The following is a 13857-nucleotide window of genomic DNA, read 5'->3' on the forward strand; positions in this document are numbered from 1 at the left end:
CACATTAGCAATGGCAAATTATATGTGACATTTCATTTAAAACCCAAGACACCATAACACAAAACCTTCTAGACCATTAATGACAGTGCATTCTGGTAACCACCTCCCTGTTGCCTGAGGCTAATTCTGGCATTTTTTAAAGAATGACTCCTAAATACTGCTTCATTCTACCCATGAAGGTAGGTGTGTGTGTTTGTGAGTGTGTGTGTGTGTGTGTGTGTGTGTGTGTGTGTGTGTGTGTGTGTGTATGTGTGTTCCTAAAACACACATAAGGTGAGCGCTGGGCCTGTGGCTCCCAAGGGCCTGTCTAGACCTCTGAGCTTATAGTAAATTCATGATGATCATGTCTTACAGGAGATGAGGTTTTGAATTTCTGACAGTGGATACTTTTGCTTCATTTAAAAAGAGAAAGTGCTGGGTGGTGGTGGCGCATGCCTTTAATCCCAGCACTTGGGAGGCAGAGCCAGGCGGATTTCTGTGAGTTCGAGGCCAGCCTGGGCTACAGAGTGAGATCCAGGAAAGGCACAAAGCTACACAGAGAAACCCTGTCTCGAAAAAAAGAAAGTAAGATGCATAGGGTTTTCTTTAATTTTTAAGTTTTATTTATTTGCATTTGTATTCTCCTGAAACAGCTTATGTGCACAAGTGCGTAGGAGTACTCAGAGGCCAGAAGAGGGTATCACATCCTCCGGAACTGAAGGTACAGGCAATGTTAGAAAGCATGTGGGAGCTGAGAACGGAACCCTGGTCTTCTGCAAGAACAAAAGGTGCTTTTAACTGCTGAGCATCTCTCCAGCCTCAGCACAGAACATTTTAAAATTTACTATAAGGGTTCTTAGTTCTCAGAATTGTTCCATTGTTTGCAATTGCCATTAGATCCATTGGAGTAGAACCATATTTAAGACATGTCTTTGGGGGATATAGTTATTTATTGCTGGCATATGAAAATTCAGAGGTTTGAAACTCAGTAGATGAATGCTTAATACCTAGTTGCATTAGCATCTAATTGTGAGTCTTTCAGGAAGGTTTGTTTGTTTGTTTGTTGGTGTTCTTTTTGTTTTGATACAGAATTTCTTATATCTCACAACTCTTCCTAACTCTCTATGCAGCCAAGAATAACCCTGATCTCTTGATCCTCTTGGCTTCACCTCTCGAGTGCTGGGACTACAGATGTGTACCACTATCCCTGGTTTATATAGTGTGCAGAACTGAACCTGGGGTTTAATACATGCTAGACAAACACTCTACCTACTGACTACATCCCTAGTCTACCTTCAGAGTGTTAATTACCCTCAAGATCATTTGTTTGTACACATAACAAAAGCATTTCATTTTTAATTTTTGAAAGTCTATGGTAAGAAGACCCTGTGCTCACCTCCTTGAACACAGTATGTACCATATTATGAGGACCATGTCAAAATAGATTTAAGAATTACAGATCTTTTCTCCCTAAGAGCACAGGGTAGTGTTTAAAAGCTCAGGCCATGGGGTTAGAATCCCTTGAATGGAATTTCAGCTTTGCCCTTTTCCAGTAGCTAAACTTTAGACCATCTATTTAAGATCTCTGAGTTGGAGTTGTGGTAATTCCTAACCACACTTGATTCTGTAGGATTGGGAATATATTTAGTCCATATTGTGACTTCTAGATGAATAAAATATGTATGAAGGACTAGTATAAAAAGAGGAAGATAAAATCCCCCATTAATTTGTTTTTCACTTATTTCATGTTCAAGTGATTATCTCATAAATTATATATGTGTATGAACTTATGATTTATTATAATCATTTTACTTATTATTACTTGTATGCTACTATTAAAAAACTTAAGATTGCATGCACAGCTTGCCTTTGACACTCATTTTATCTTTTTATTAGTATTTCTTAAGACCTTCCTTCTCAGTAAAACATGTTGATAATCTTCTCATGGATATCACCTCACATCAACCAATAATTGTTCTAATGTATAACTCCTAGGAATTCTAATTACACAGGTCTTGTAACATGGGAAGGCACATGTCAGCAATGTGAGCCCAAGACCCTTCTTGTATCATGTTGCTAGCTTGCTCCTTAGACCAGAAAACTCAAGCTTTCATGGTCATCTGAGGGTTCACTTTGCTCATGGTTTAGCAAAGTGTGATGTCTCAATCAGTTTATTCACTGACCTGTCTTTCTTAACCAGTCCTGAGAGAGAGAAAATGTACCTTGAGCCTCCCTTCTCCAGAAGAGGGCTCTGGAGTTTTACCTGCTATTTCCATTATTTCTTTAGAATTTAAAAACAATATATTCAATAAATTGTCTACTAGTTCTAGTGAAGTAGTATCTTGTTATTTAAAGACTGGTATTCTATTCTAGCTGTTATTCAAATAACATCTCCAAATATGGACACTAAATTCATAAGCCATTGTGTCATGAATACCTTATGGTTTTAAATGCTTACTTTCTGAACCTGAAAGATAGTTCCACCCCTCTAATGGAATTGCAACTAATGAAATGGTTTTATTTCCTTTCTCATTTGTATATACCACACAAATACACACACACACACACACACACATACACACTCCTTTACCTCTCCTAACATCCTATCATCTGTTCTCTAACTTTGTTTAGAATGAAAGACAGGCTGACCACAAGCAGCCAGTATTAAAAGCTGAACTACTAAGAAATTTACCTAACAGGATTTTTCTGTGTTATGTCCTAACAAAAAGAATCCAATGTGAACCAAGATTTCAGTGAATGAAAAGCAATTCCTAACCCCCTCAGTGAATTCCAGTTAACCTCCTATATGTGATTTTTTAACCAAAGAAAAATTAAATATAATCTATAGGTAGTGAAAGATAAGAGATATACAGCATTTTACAATGAGTTTGAATGTTTCTAACCATGCATAAAATATGTACTTTTGTAGCAATTCTTTTTTTCCTGCCATATTCTAGCTGAACTGAACCATTCACTTCCTTAAACCTGTACATTAGAATTGCCTGGTGCTTTTCAGACATTCCCATGCCTGGTCCCTAGTCCAGACAATTTAACCAGTGTCTCTGAGGATGCTGCTAAACAACTCAGTAGGATTCCAATCAGTTTGGAAAATGATATATCAAAGGTCTCGTTTTATTTTTCTATAGCACCAGTGCAGAAAAATCAGAGAAATTAATTTGTGTATCTGTACACATTAGTAGGAAAAATCAACAAATCCAAGAATGAACATGAATCTCCTACTTTATTCATCATTCACTCTTCTCTGTCACTTTCTGTATCTAATACATCCACACATACTAAGTGCTCATATTAGTCCACTACTCCTTAGTTAATACACGTATCCTACATGAGCTACTGAGGGTTTCAATACCCAGTCTTCAAGCATTGTCCCTTAGCCCGCTGCTTCCTTGTCTACAGTTGATTATTGTCTAAGCTCATCAGTTATCACGTCATTAAGGTCCATAAATCATAAATCTCTCAATACTCGATGTATACTTCTCCTGTTTATGTTAGGTATCCCAATCTGGCTTTAACATTCCTCAATACTATTAGAGAAATTTTCATATCATATAATAACTTGTGGATAAAAGCAAACATATATGTAATTAAAATGTAAATAAGACATTATATCTTCAAGTCTTAGTGTGCTATTACTGGAAAGAGACACAATGACCATGACAATTCTTATAAAGGAAAGCATTTAGTTGTTTACAGTTTCAAATGTTTAGCCCATTATCCTCATGGCAGAGTATATGGTGGCACATGGGCAGACATGGTAGCTGAAGACTCTACATTCAGTTCCAAAGGCAGCAGAAATAAAGAGACACTGGGCCTGGCTTGAGCATTTGGAACCCCAAAGTCCACCCTCAGTGACACACTTCCACCAATAAGGCCACACCTCCTAATCCCTCTCAAATAGCGACACTCCCTAATAATTAAGCATTCAAATACATGAGCCTATGGGGCCATTCTTTTTCAACCACTACACCTCATACATACTATTTATTTCATTTATACTATAAACATATTCCTCATTCTCTAAAAAGCAAATATATGTTAGAGGTTCATATGTGGGTATATATAAACCCAACAAATGATGGGTTTCTGCATAAATTCTCCATCAATGTTTTGTACTACCCGGGTCACCTGTTTTTAAAGTGGGGATCTTTTGGTTAAGCCAGCTATCCTAAGCTAAACAAAATTCTTTTTTTTTTTTTTTTTTTTTGAGACAGGGTGTTCTCTGTGTAGCTTTGTGCCTTTCCTGGAACTCACTTGGTAGCCCAGGCTGGCCTCAAACTCAGAGAGATCTGCCTGCCTCTGCCTCCTGAGTGCTGGGATTAAAGGCATTTGCCACCACCGCCCAGCCAAAATTCTTTTCCACATATGGAAAGACATAAGGAATCAGATAAAATTCTTTAAATAGGAGTTCCTCTGAAATAATCATCATTGATGACCATATCAAGAAGCCAGGGAATCTTCTTCACACCAACAAAAGTACACTTTCTACTGATCTTCTCAGCTGTTGCCCATTTAACACAAATACATTGAATTTGCTTTTATTCCAGTAATAATGTATTAGCATGCTTACATATTCAATAGTTATGTCATTGACTGATTCCTAAAAACCATATATTTCCACACCTCATATAGGTCCATCTAAGTTTTCAGGCTAGAGATAAGAAGTAGAGAAGTATGCTGGCTGACTCTCATTTACAAGAAATTCTCAGTTTATTTTATTCCTGGTCAAGAGGGCAGATATTACATAATTATTATTGAAAGTGGGGGAAAGGGTCATTGTCTTTAAATATCCAGTTCTAAACTTTCCTCCTTCAGATTCTGCAAAAGTTTCTCTCTATGCATGAAGGTGAATGCTCCCTAGATCCTCAGGTGTCTTCATCAAAACCAGAACTCCAGCTCTCTTGTTCTTCCAGCTTCCCTTTTGACTGATAGTTCAAATCAGTTATTGTCTACCCAGTGAGATAGTGGCTATGTTGATGGCTGCCTGGCATTGGCTGTCTGCAGACATTCAGAATTATATAAATTCCAGCAGTTGCCCAAAGTGGGTAGAGTTCTCAGGACTCTCTGCAGACTCTAGCAGGGTTCAACTGGAGTTGAACAACAATCACAGAAACTTCCAGATCCTCACCAGTGACCAGGGTCATCTTTCTTGCTAGATGCTCACATGTGTACTGTTGATTCCATTTTGTTCTCCTTTACTTTTTCTCTCACTCTTGAAATGCCTATAGGGTGTTCATTTTGCCTCATCTTTTTTCACCCAAATTCTCACATTTCAAATTTTTTGGTCCTCTTTCACTGACTCAATTGTTTCCATAAAAGGTCTTGTGTCATCTCTATTTTGGCCAACTACACCCACCATGCTGGCTCTTTTGTAATTCCCATATTGCTCCTCAGAAAATGAGTTGGGTTTCCTAATCCATTCCTTTGCAAATAATTCCTTTGAGAATTGCATGGTGTACCCTTCATAAAACCTTGAACCCTGAGCAGCTTGCTCATCAGTCAAGGGGGGGGGGGGGCTATGCTACATCTTTTTTTTTTTTTTCATTACTTGTACTTTATTTTTTGACTACTTTGCTCTAGATCTTGGAGCTCTTATTATAGGCAAATGATATTTTCCAATTTTGAGTTCTGATTCAGAGTTTGCACTTTGCTGTCCTGAAATATATCTTTATATATCTTTATTATCAGTGGTGTGTGTGTGTGTGTGGGGCGGGGGTGTTTCATGTACTTAAGTGTTTCATGTGTTTGAATGAGGTGTGAGGGCAGTAGACTATATCTGGTATCTTTCTTTATTACATTCTACCTTATTCTCTTGAGACAGGTTTTCTCAGTGAATCAAAAGCTGTTTTGACTATGGGGGCTGGGTGGTGAGCTCCTGGTATCTGCCTGTCTTACGCCCTCTCAGTGCTGAAGGTATGAAACACAAAGCTGTGCCTGGCTTTTGACAGTGTTTCTGGGAACTCAAACTCGGGTCTTCATCCTTGCACAGTGACTCATCTTCCAGCTCTTTTGCTGGCATTGGTTTGGCAGTGGTAACATCTCTCTACTGGCTTTCCCTTTCCAGACTTTGCTGGTCTTAGGCCAGTAGAGTCTTGGTAAATCATGCACTCTATCACTGATACATACCTTTAAATGTCAGTGGAAACTGAGATAGTGTTTACTTTGTTGTTTTTGTAAAATATGTAGAAATAAAGACGCAACAAATATCTTTATCTCCTATATCTTTATCTTTACCCCAGGAGTCCTGAGAATTCATTCGTTTCTTTGCTATATTAAAGTTGTTACAACTGGTCAAGAATAAATATCATGACTTTGAAAAAATGCCAATGTGTTTAAGTCAAGTACATAAAAATTCTTAAGATCATTTTAATGAGGAGGGAAACAATGACTATCCCTGTGTCTACACTCTGGGAGTGTTACAGAGGAATGCAGAGCCAGTCACCTAGACAACACTGAGGATATTTTCTGGATTAGCATCAAGAGCTGTGCTGAATAAATGTTAGATTATAATCATTGGGAGAACTCTGGGCAAGAGAGTCATAGTTAATGCATAATCAATAGATAAGCCAGCCAGCAGGAGATGCATTTAGCCTTAGAGCAAACATGTAGCTCCTCAAACATGCAGCTTTCCCTGGAGACAGGAGGCTTTTCCTGTAGTTAAAAGGGCAGCAGAGCTCAGGGGACACTGAGATGTTAACAGGCTTACAATGTTCACACAAGTAATTGGGCACTTGGCATTCCCTCTGCTTAATTACAAATGCACAGGCTGTTTGTTTAATCATGCCCGATTGTGAGGCAGTAGAAAGATTTCTCTCTGTGATTGAAACATCAGAGTCATTTCTTGATTTTTATAAAGAGAAATTACAGCAGGGTGGTGTGGCCTGCTTCCCTGTTGGATGATTTTTACAGGCTTTGGCTTCACATAGCATAAGAATCATTTTGGATAGGATAAGCCCACACACAAGGTGGAGGTGAACGTATCTGAAGAACACCAGCAACCAGATTTGATTTTTACTGAAGCATCAGGTCTTATATAGATAAGAGAGGGTTCTAAGTAAATGTCCAATCCAATGCTATCCAGAAGGAATTATTGTCACAATCAAAGATCATAATCTGACTTGCTCACACTGCTCATTTATTGGTCAGCTCTAGCCTGTCCTCACTGCTATTGAAGTCAAAGAAATCCAGAGCCCACATTCTTTTGGAGCTATTCTTGTATGCACTATTTCATCACTCTGTTAAGCCACTTCCAGACTTCTTTGCTTTCAGATTTCTGTAAAAAGCATGGTTTCTGAACTGAAGTGATCTAATAAATTGAATGATGGATTTTGGGCAGTTGTAAGCATCAAAGGTGACCACATCATAGCTATCAGGTCTCATCAGTTCCCTGCAAGGAAACCAGAATTGGTGTGGTCTTCAAGAACTTGATTCCAAAACACTTGAAGACTGTGCTGTTTCTTTCCCCTTTTCACATCTTTCCCTATTTATTACCATCCATGACTACTGAGTCAGGTCATTAGCAATGCAGAACCAGCCTCTATTAGCAGACCAAGTTCTGAGAGTCTTGCAGTGAGTCACTGAAGAATGATTTAAACACATTTAAGTCACATACTGAGTAAGCTAGTGAAGGCTTTACTTCCAAAACAAAAATTTAAATGTTAAAAATTAAAGCTTATTGGCTTTTAAAATTTTAATCACTTTTAAAGGGGGGTTAAGATACGTTCATTCTTTGTGTTTACCTCATGCTAGTATCTTACTTTGCCTTTAGATACAAATTAATAACCACCCATTTTCTGTTCCTAGGGGACATGTCTTGGGAAACAACAATATCAACCAAAAACTTCTCAAGTCCTCTAGGAACATTTTTTTTTTTCTGTGAAATGTTTAAAGTTTGCCATTTCAAATCAAACTTTTACCAGACATATAACCAAGTTAATAATTTGCTTTGAGATCATTGTAACTGTGTATTCATAGTGTTTACCTACTGTGTTCAACCTGTTCAGAATTATCTGACCTCTAAGTAAAACATTGTAAACAATCTTGCTCCATTCTGGATTTCCAAAGTAATTAACTCCTCCAAACTCAGCTGAATGCACAGACACCATTGCACCATGTTCCCTATTTCTCCTTTGTGAGCCTTTCATAACCCCTGACTCACAACAGTATGTGAGTGTGTGTGTGTGTGTGTGTGTGTGTGTGTATGTGTGTGTGTGTGTGAGAGAGAGACAGACAGACAGACAGACAGACAGACAGACAGACACAGAGACAGAGACAGAGAGACAGAAAAAATAGGAAGAGACAGATAAAGAGACAGAAAGCCAGAGGGAAACAGAGAGAGCAAAAAAGAAGTGGTGACCAGGTCAAAGACTTTTCCCTGGAAGCAGTAAGGCATTGATAGCAACAGCCCATTTGACTTTGCATGTAATAGGCAGGCATAAAGTGGTAAAATCTGATTGTGACTTTGTGTGTTTTGCTTGGTTAGCAAGGCCAGAAAAAATAATTTTCTTTCTAATGGGATCCTTGTAAAAAACTGATTAAGACAAAAGTTCCTTTTCTCTTGTTTTTATCATATTTGTTGTGGTTTGAGTAATAGCCCATATAGACTCATATATTTGAATGCTTAGTGATCAGAGAGAGGTATTGTTTGAAAGGCATGGCCTTTTTGGTGGAAGTGTGTCACTGAGCGTGGGCTTTGAGGCTTCAAAAGCCCATGTCAGGCCCAAAGGCTTTTTATTTTGACTTCCTGTGGATCTAGATGTAGAACTCAGCAGCTTCTCCAACAGCACCATGTTCCCTGTTGTGATGATAATGGACTGAATCTTTGAAACTGTAAGCCAGCCCCAATTAAATTCTATCTTTTCTAAGAGTTGCTGTTATCATGGTGTTTCTTCACAACAATAGAACACAGACAGCCTTTCTTCTGAGTCTACTTTTCACTTTAACTTTCTTAGATCAGACCTTCTTAGATTAGACTCCTTTAGAACAGGACAGACAACACCCAAACTTTTCTAAATGAATCAGTGCCAACTACACCATACCACAGGTTTGTCTTTCTTTTATGCAGCATTGCAGCAAGGATTAGCAACTTAAGGTCAGGATCCCACTGACTTTGCCTACTGTTCCCCTGGCTTCTGACACCACATTCCTCTTGGGGTTTCCTGAACTGGACTTCCCATTCAATTAGGAAAAGCCTGGGCATTCACTCAAGCATATGTACCTTATAATGTCACCTTATCCCATGGTCATTCAGAAATACACACCCAACTCCTAGCATCCACATGGCAGTTTACAATTTTCTGTAACTCTAGTTAGAGGATTGAAAATTGTGAGCTGCCATGTGGATGCTGGGAGTTGGGTTCAGTTCCTCTGCCCAAACAGCAAATATTTTTTATGGCTGAGTCACTTCTCTTAGCCCAGAAAAAAAATCACTAAGGTTATTGAGAAGGGCCTTGGATTGATTTATTTTTTTCTACATTTCTTATTATTTCTTCTCTTTCCAGCAAAACACAGGTCTTTTACTTGCCGGAGCAGGGTTGTGTGAAAAATGATCTGTGGTCAAGGCTAGGCTCTTCTGTCCTGTTTAGGAACTGAGGATGACTGCCTGCCCTTTCTAATATTTACTGGGGAGCCAATTGTGCTGAGCATACTTTAACTCACTGCAAGCATACTCTTTTTAATAAACTGTTTTTCCTAGATATGTGTTATGGAGACAGAAATTACACACATAAACACAAAAACAAGCTCTGTTCTCCAAACCCGGCTTCTTGTTTCACAATATATTCAACTACAATGTGAGAAGAGCCATCATATGCAAAGGCTCAGTTTATCCCAGGCAGCCCACAGATTGGGCTTTGGGTGATGAGAGTTAAAGGAAGAAAAACCCCTTTAAGGGAATGAAGGGTGGGGATGTGGTGGAGCCGTGAAAGACTGCAGGCCATTGACTATGACCACACACATTCTTCCAGCAGATTGTGAAAGAAAAGGAGCTGTAGTTACAGTCAGGCCTTGGTAAATGTCCTGGACTCCACTGGGAGTTGCAGGGTAAAATGTGGAGAGGGGTATTAAGCTGTTTGGTGGGAACATGTTCCCCTCAGATGGCATGGAAGGAAGGAGTGGTGACAGTGGAGGAGGTCAGCAACAAGGGGAACACTGAGGGCCTGTCATGTCACCAAACATTGTGTAACTGAAAGGTCTTCAAAACAGAAATGTATGAGTAGCATGCATACAGGAATAGCTATGAGGTCAGAATAGATAGATGAAACAGCTTCAGAATTCTCCCTTTCTTTATTACTTCATTTATCATGTGTTCTTTTGATTATAATAAGAGCAGAAAGCTAGAACAACCTCAAAAGATGGGTAATCCATTGATAGCATTACAAGGTATTAAATAATTCATTTACATTCTACAAAAAACGTCAGCTTTTTAAGTGAATTCCTCTAGAGAATTAAAGGATATATGTTTCTTTAAACTCTATGCAAATGAGAACAATACCTTCCTAGAATAACCTCACTTGTTCCAATAGAACACTACAGTATGATATAATTAATATATTTATTCTCCAGTCTTGCTATTCAAATAATAATCTCCTGATTCCCTATATTTCAAATTAGAATAGGTGCCTTAGATCAAGGATGAGAAATTAGTAATGTGGCTAAAAAGTAATAATGTTTGGAAGTGCTTGCTAATCCAATGTAAACACTACCTGTTATTTAGAATATATATAATATAAATGAATTATTTAATAACTTACAATACTATCATTAAATTACCCATCTTTTCAGGCTGTTTTAGCCTTCTACTATTATTGTAACATACACACACACACACACACACACACACACACACACACACACACACACTTCTACTCCAAAGGCTCAAAAGGTTCCTGAAAGTTCTTTGAGTGATAGTAACTCCACTGCCCTTGAATTTTAATAAAAACAGGAAACCACATACTCTGCTCTTAGCTTCCTCAATAGTTTTCATAATGGAGTCTGAACCTCTGTGTTTCATTCCTTCATGGTTGAAACTCTCATCAAAGATTATTTTCTAGTCTTGCTTGTCATTATGCAAGATTTAAACTCCTCCTACTCAGGAGAACCCATGCTCAAGGGAACTCTGCAGGACAGAAATGACCAGTGCCTGCATTCTCAGCACAATGCATCTTCTCATTCCGAGGACCAGCTAACTCATTCAGAAATATGTTTGAACGAATTTCACTCTGAAACACTCTTAAGTACTGGCAAAAGAAGGCCTAAGGGAAAAAAGAAGGCATGAGGAGAGATATTGATTGCTGACACTCTGGTATGCTAGGGTATTTTTTGTTTTTTGGGTTTTTTTGTTGTTTTTTTTTTTTCTTTCAAATTTAAAAGAGATTATCAGCATTCATAGCCCACTGTAAAATCAGGGGAACACATATACTCCAGATTCAGTGCTTAATGAGAAAGGAGGAGGATTAGAGTTTTGAAGGCAAAGAAGAAGCCTGTTTAAGGGAACTTCATTTTTCAGAAATAGTTGGTCTATGGCTATGTAAGTCATAGCCCTTGGCAGAACCTACTGACACTGATTTTCTAAGGGTCATATTCACAAACTTTGGTCTACGCAAATAAGTTTATATTCATAGATTCACACTGCTCTCAACTTACTCATAGAAATGTTTTGTAGATTGGGCAGTACATAGTGCAGAGACTCATGATCTTTTAAAGAGCTGAGCATAAGTGATTGTGTAATAACTTGTGTGCCACAGCCTTCTAGGCTCAAAGAATATTGCAGAATAATAAGGAGAAAATATGTTGGAGCTTGAGGAAGGGTGAGGAATGATGTAAAATATTCTTTTCTAGACATGACATGGCTACTCCATATATGAACTCACAGTATTAATTTTTCCTCTTACTTAGTTACTCATTTCTAAATAAAAAGGAGGGGCTGTAGAGATGGCTCAGTGATTAAGAGGTTAAGAGCACAAACTGCATTTCCAGAGGACTAGCATTAAATTCCTAGTACCCACTGTAGGAAGATAACAACCACTTGTAACTTCAGCTCCAAGGGAATCTGACTCCTTTGGACATTTGCACTCACATGCAAAACCCCACACACAGACATATAAACATGATGAAAAATAAGAAATAAAATAAAATAAAAGTCTCACTTTAAAAATCATGATTTAAAGCTTTTGAACACTGAATGGAATTATCATTTCAATATTACTCTTTGAAAATTATACATAGAACTAATACAAGTCTAATGTGTCTCTATCCCTCTTTCTTTATAGATGGCTGAGTGTTTTGATGGGATTTTGACATGGTCAACAATGCCTCCATGATACATGTGGAAAGTTCACCTCAGAAACTGCAGATGCAGATAAGCAGCAACTCTGAGGAAGACTCTACATCTGGGTTCTTGGAAAGTGGACTTCAAAAAGTAGGCTTGGTAAATTCTAGCCTACTCTCATACCCAACTTCCTTGTGCTATCAGTTAAACATCATAATTTAAAGTAGACAAGAGGAGGAAGAGGAAATGGAAGAGGAAGAAGGGACCCAAGACCCACAATAGAAGGCTTACTTAGCTAAGACTCCAGAGGAGAATTTAGTTCTGGTTCCTCCTAGAGGCTTAAATCATAAAATCTTGAATTGTGATAAGATATAAAGTTTAAAGAATTTATAGAGACTTCATGTTTTAGCAATTATCAGCTCTTGTTATTTCTCCATTCCTTCACTGCCCTAGTCACATCCATCCCTGGAGCCATGCTGGACACAGAATATGGATAACTTCTGGCATGTTTAGAAACTTTCTACTTGAATGCTTTAAGAGATCAGAATTGTGTGGTATGGGGAGACGTGTCTATGGAAAACGTACTTACAGACAAAGAAAGGACCTGAGTTCAGATCCCCAGAATGGACACAGGAGCCAAATGGGTTGGATTATGCCTTGTACTTGGGATCCAAAGACATGGGCTATGCTGAGACAAGTTGGATAACTAGTTAGCCTAGCCACAATCGAGGAGCTCAAGTTTCATTGAGATTTCCTGTCCCAATATGCATAGAAAGATCAAGTAGGACACTTGATGATAATTTTGGGCCTCTGAAAACATGTATACTGTTGACATCCAGTTATGAGAGCACCATTTGTTGAAGATGCTTTCTTTTTTCCATTGTACAGTTTTGGTTTATTTGTCAAAAATCAGGTGTTCATAGGTGTGTGGATTAATGTCAGCATCTTCAATTTGATTTCATTGGCCCACATGTTGTTTTTTATGCCAATACCAAGCTGTTTTTATTACTATAGCTCTATAGTAGAGCTTGATGTCAGGGATGGTGATGCTTCCAGAGGTAGTTTTGTTGTACAGGATTCTTTTAGCTATCCTGGGTTTTTTGTTTTTCCAAATGATGTTGAGAATTGTTCTTTACAGGTCTGTGAAGCATTGTGTTGGGATTTTCATGGGGATTGCATTGAATCTGTAGATTATTTTTGGTAAGACTGACATTTTTACCATGTTAATCCTTCCTATTCATGAGTATGGGAGATTTTTCCATTTTCTAACATCTTCCTCAATTTCTTTCTTCAGAGTTGGTGGGAGTGCAAACTGGTACAGCCACTTTGGAAATCAGTATGGTGGTTTCTAAAAAAATTGGGAATCAATCTACCTCAAGACCCAGCTATACCATTCTTGGGAATATACCTAAGGAATACTCAATCATATTACAATGACACATGCTTATAAATGTTCATAACAGCATTATTCATAATAGCCAAAACCTAGAAACAACCCAGATGCCCCTCAACTAAAAAATGCATTAAGAAAATGTGGTACATGTACATAATGGAGTACTACTCAGAAGAGAAAAAACAATGACATAATGAAA

At 38.1% G+C, this 13857-nt stretch overlaps 1 long non-coding RNA gene across 1 annotated transcript in view; it reads right to left on the bottom strand.

Moving 5' to 3' along the window:
• Nucleotides 1–13857, bottom strand: part of LOC118587463 — a 502157-nt gene that overhangs the window by 25828 nt on the left and 462472 nt on the right. The gene's annotated exons all lie outside the window — the stretch shown is intronic.

The sequence above is a fragment of the Onychomys torridus genome, chromosome 7, assembly GCF_903995425.1.
Source record: "Onychomys torridus chromosome 7, mOncTor1.1, whole genome shotgun sequence".
Lineage (NCBI taxonomy): Eukaryota > Metazoa > Chordata > Mammalia > Rodentia > Cricetidae > Onychomys > Onychomys torridus.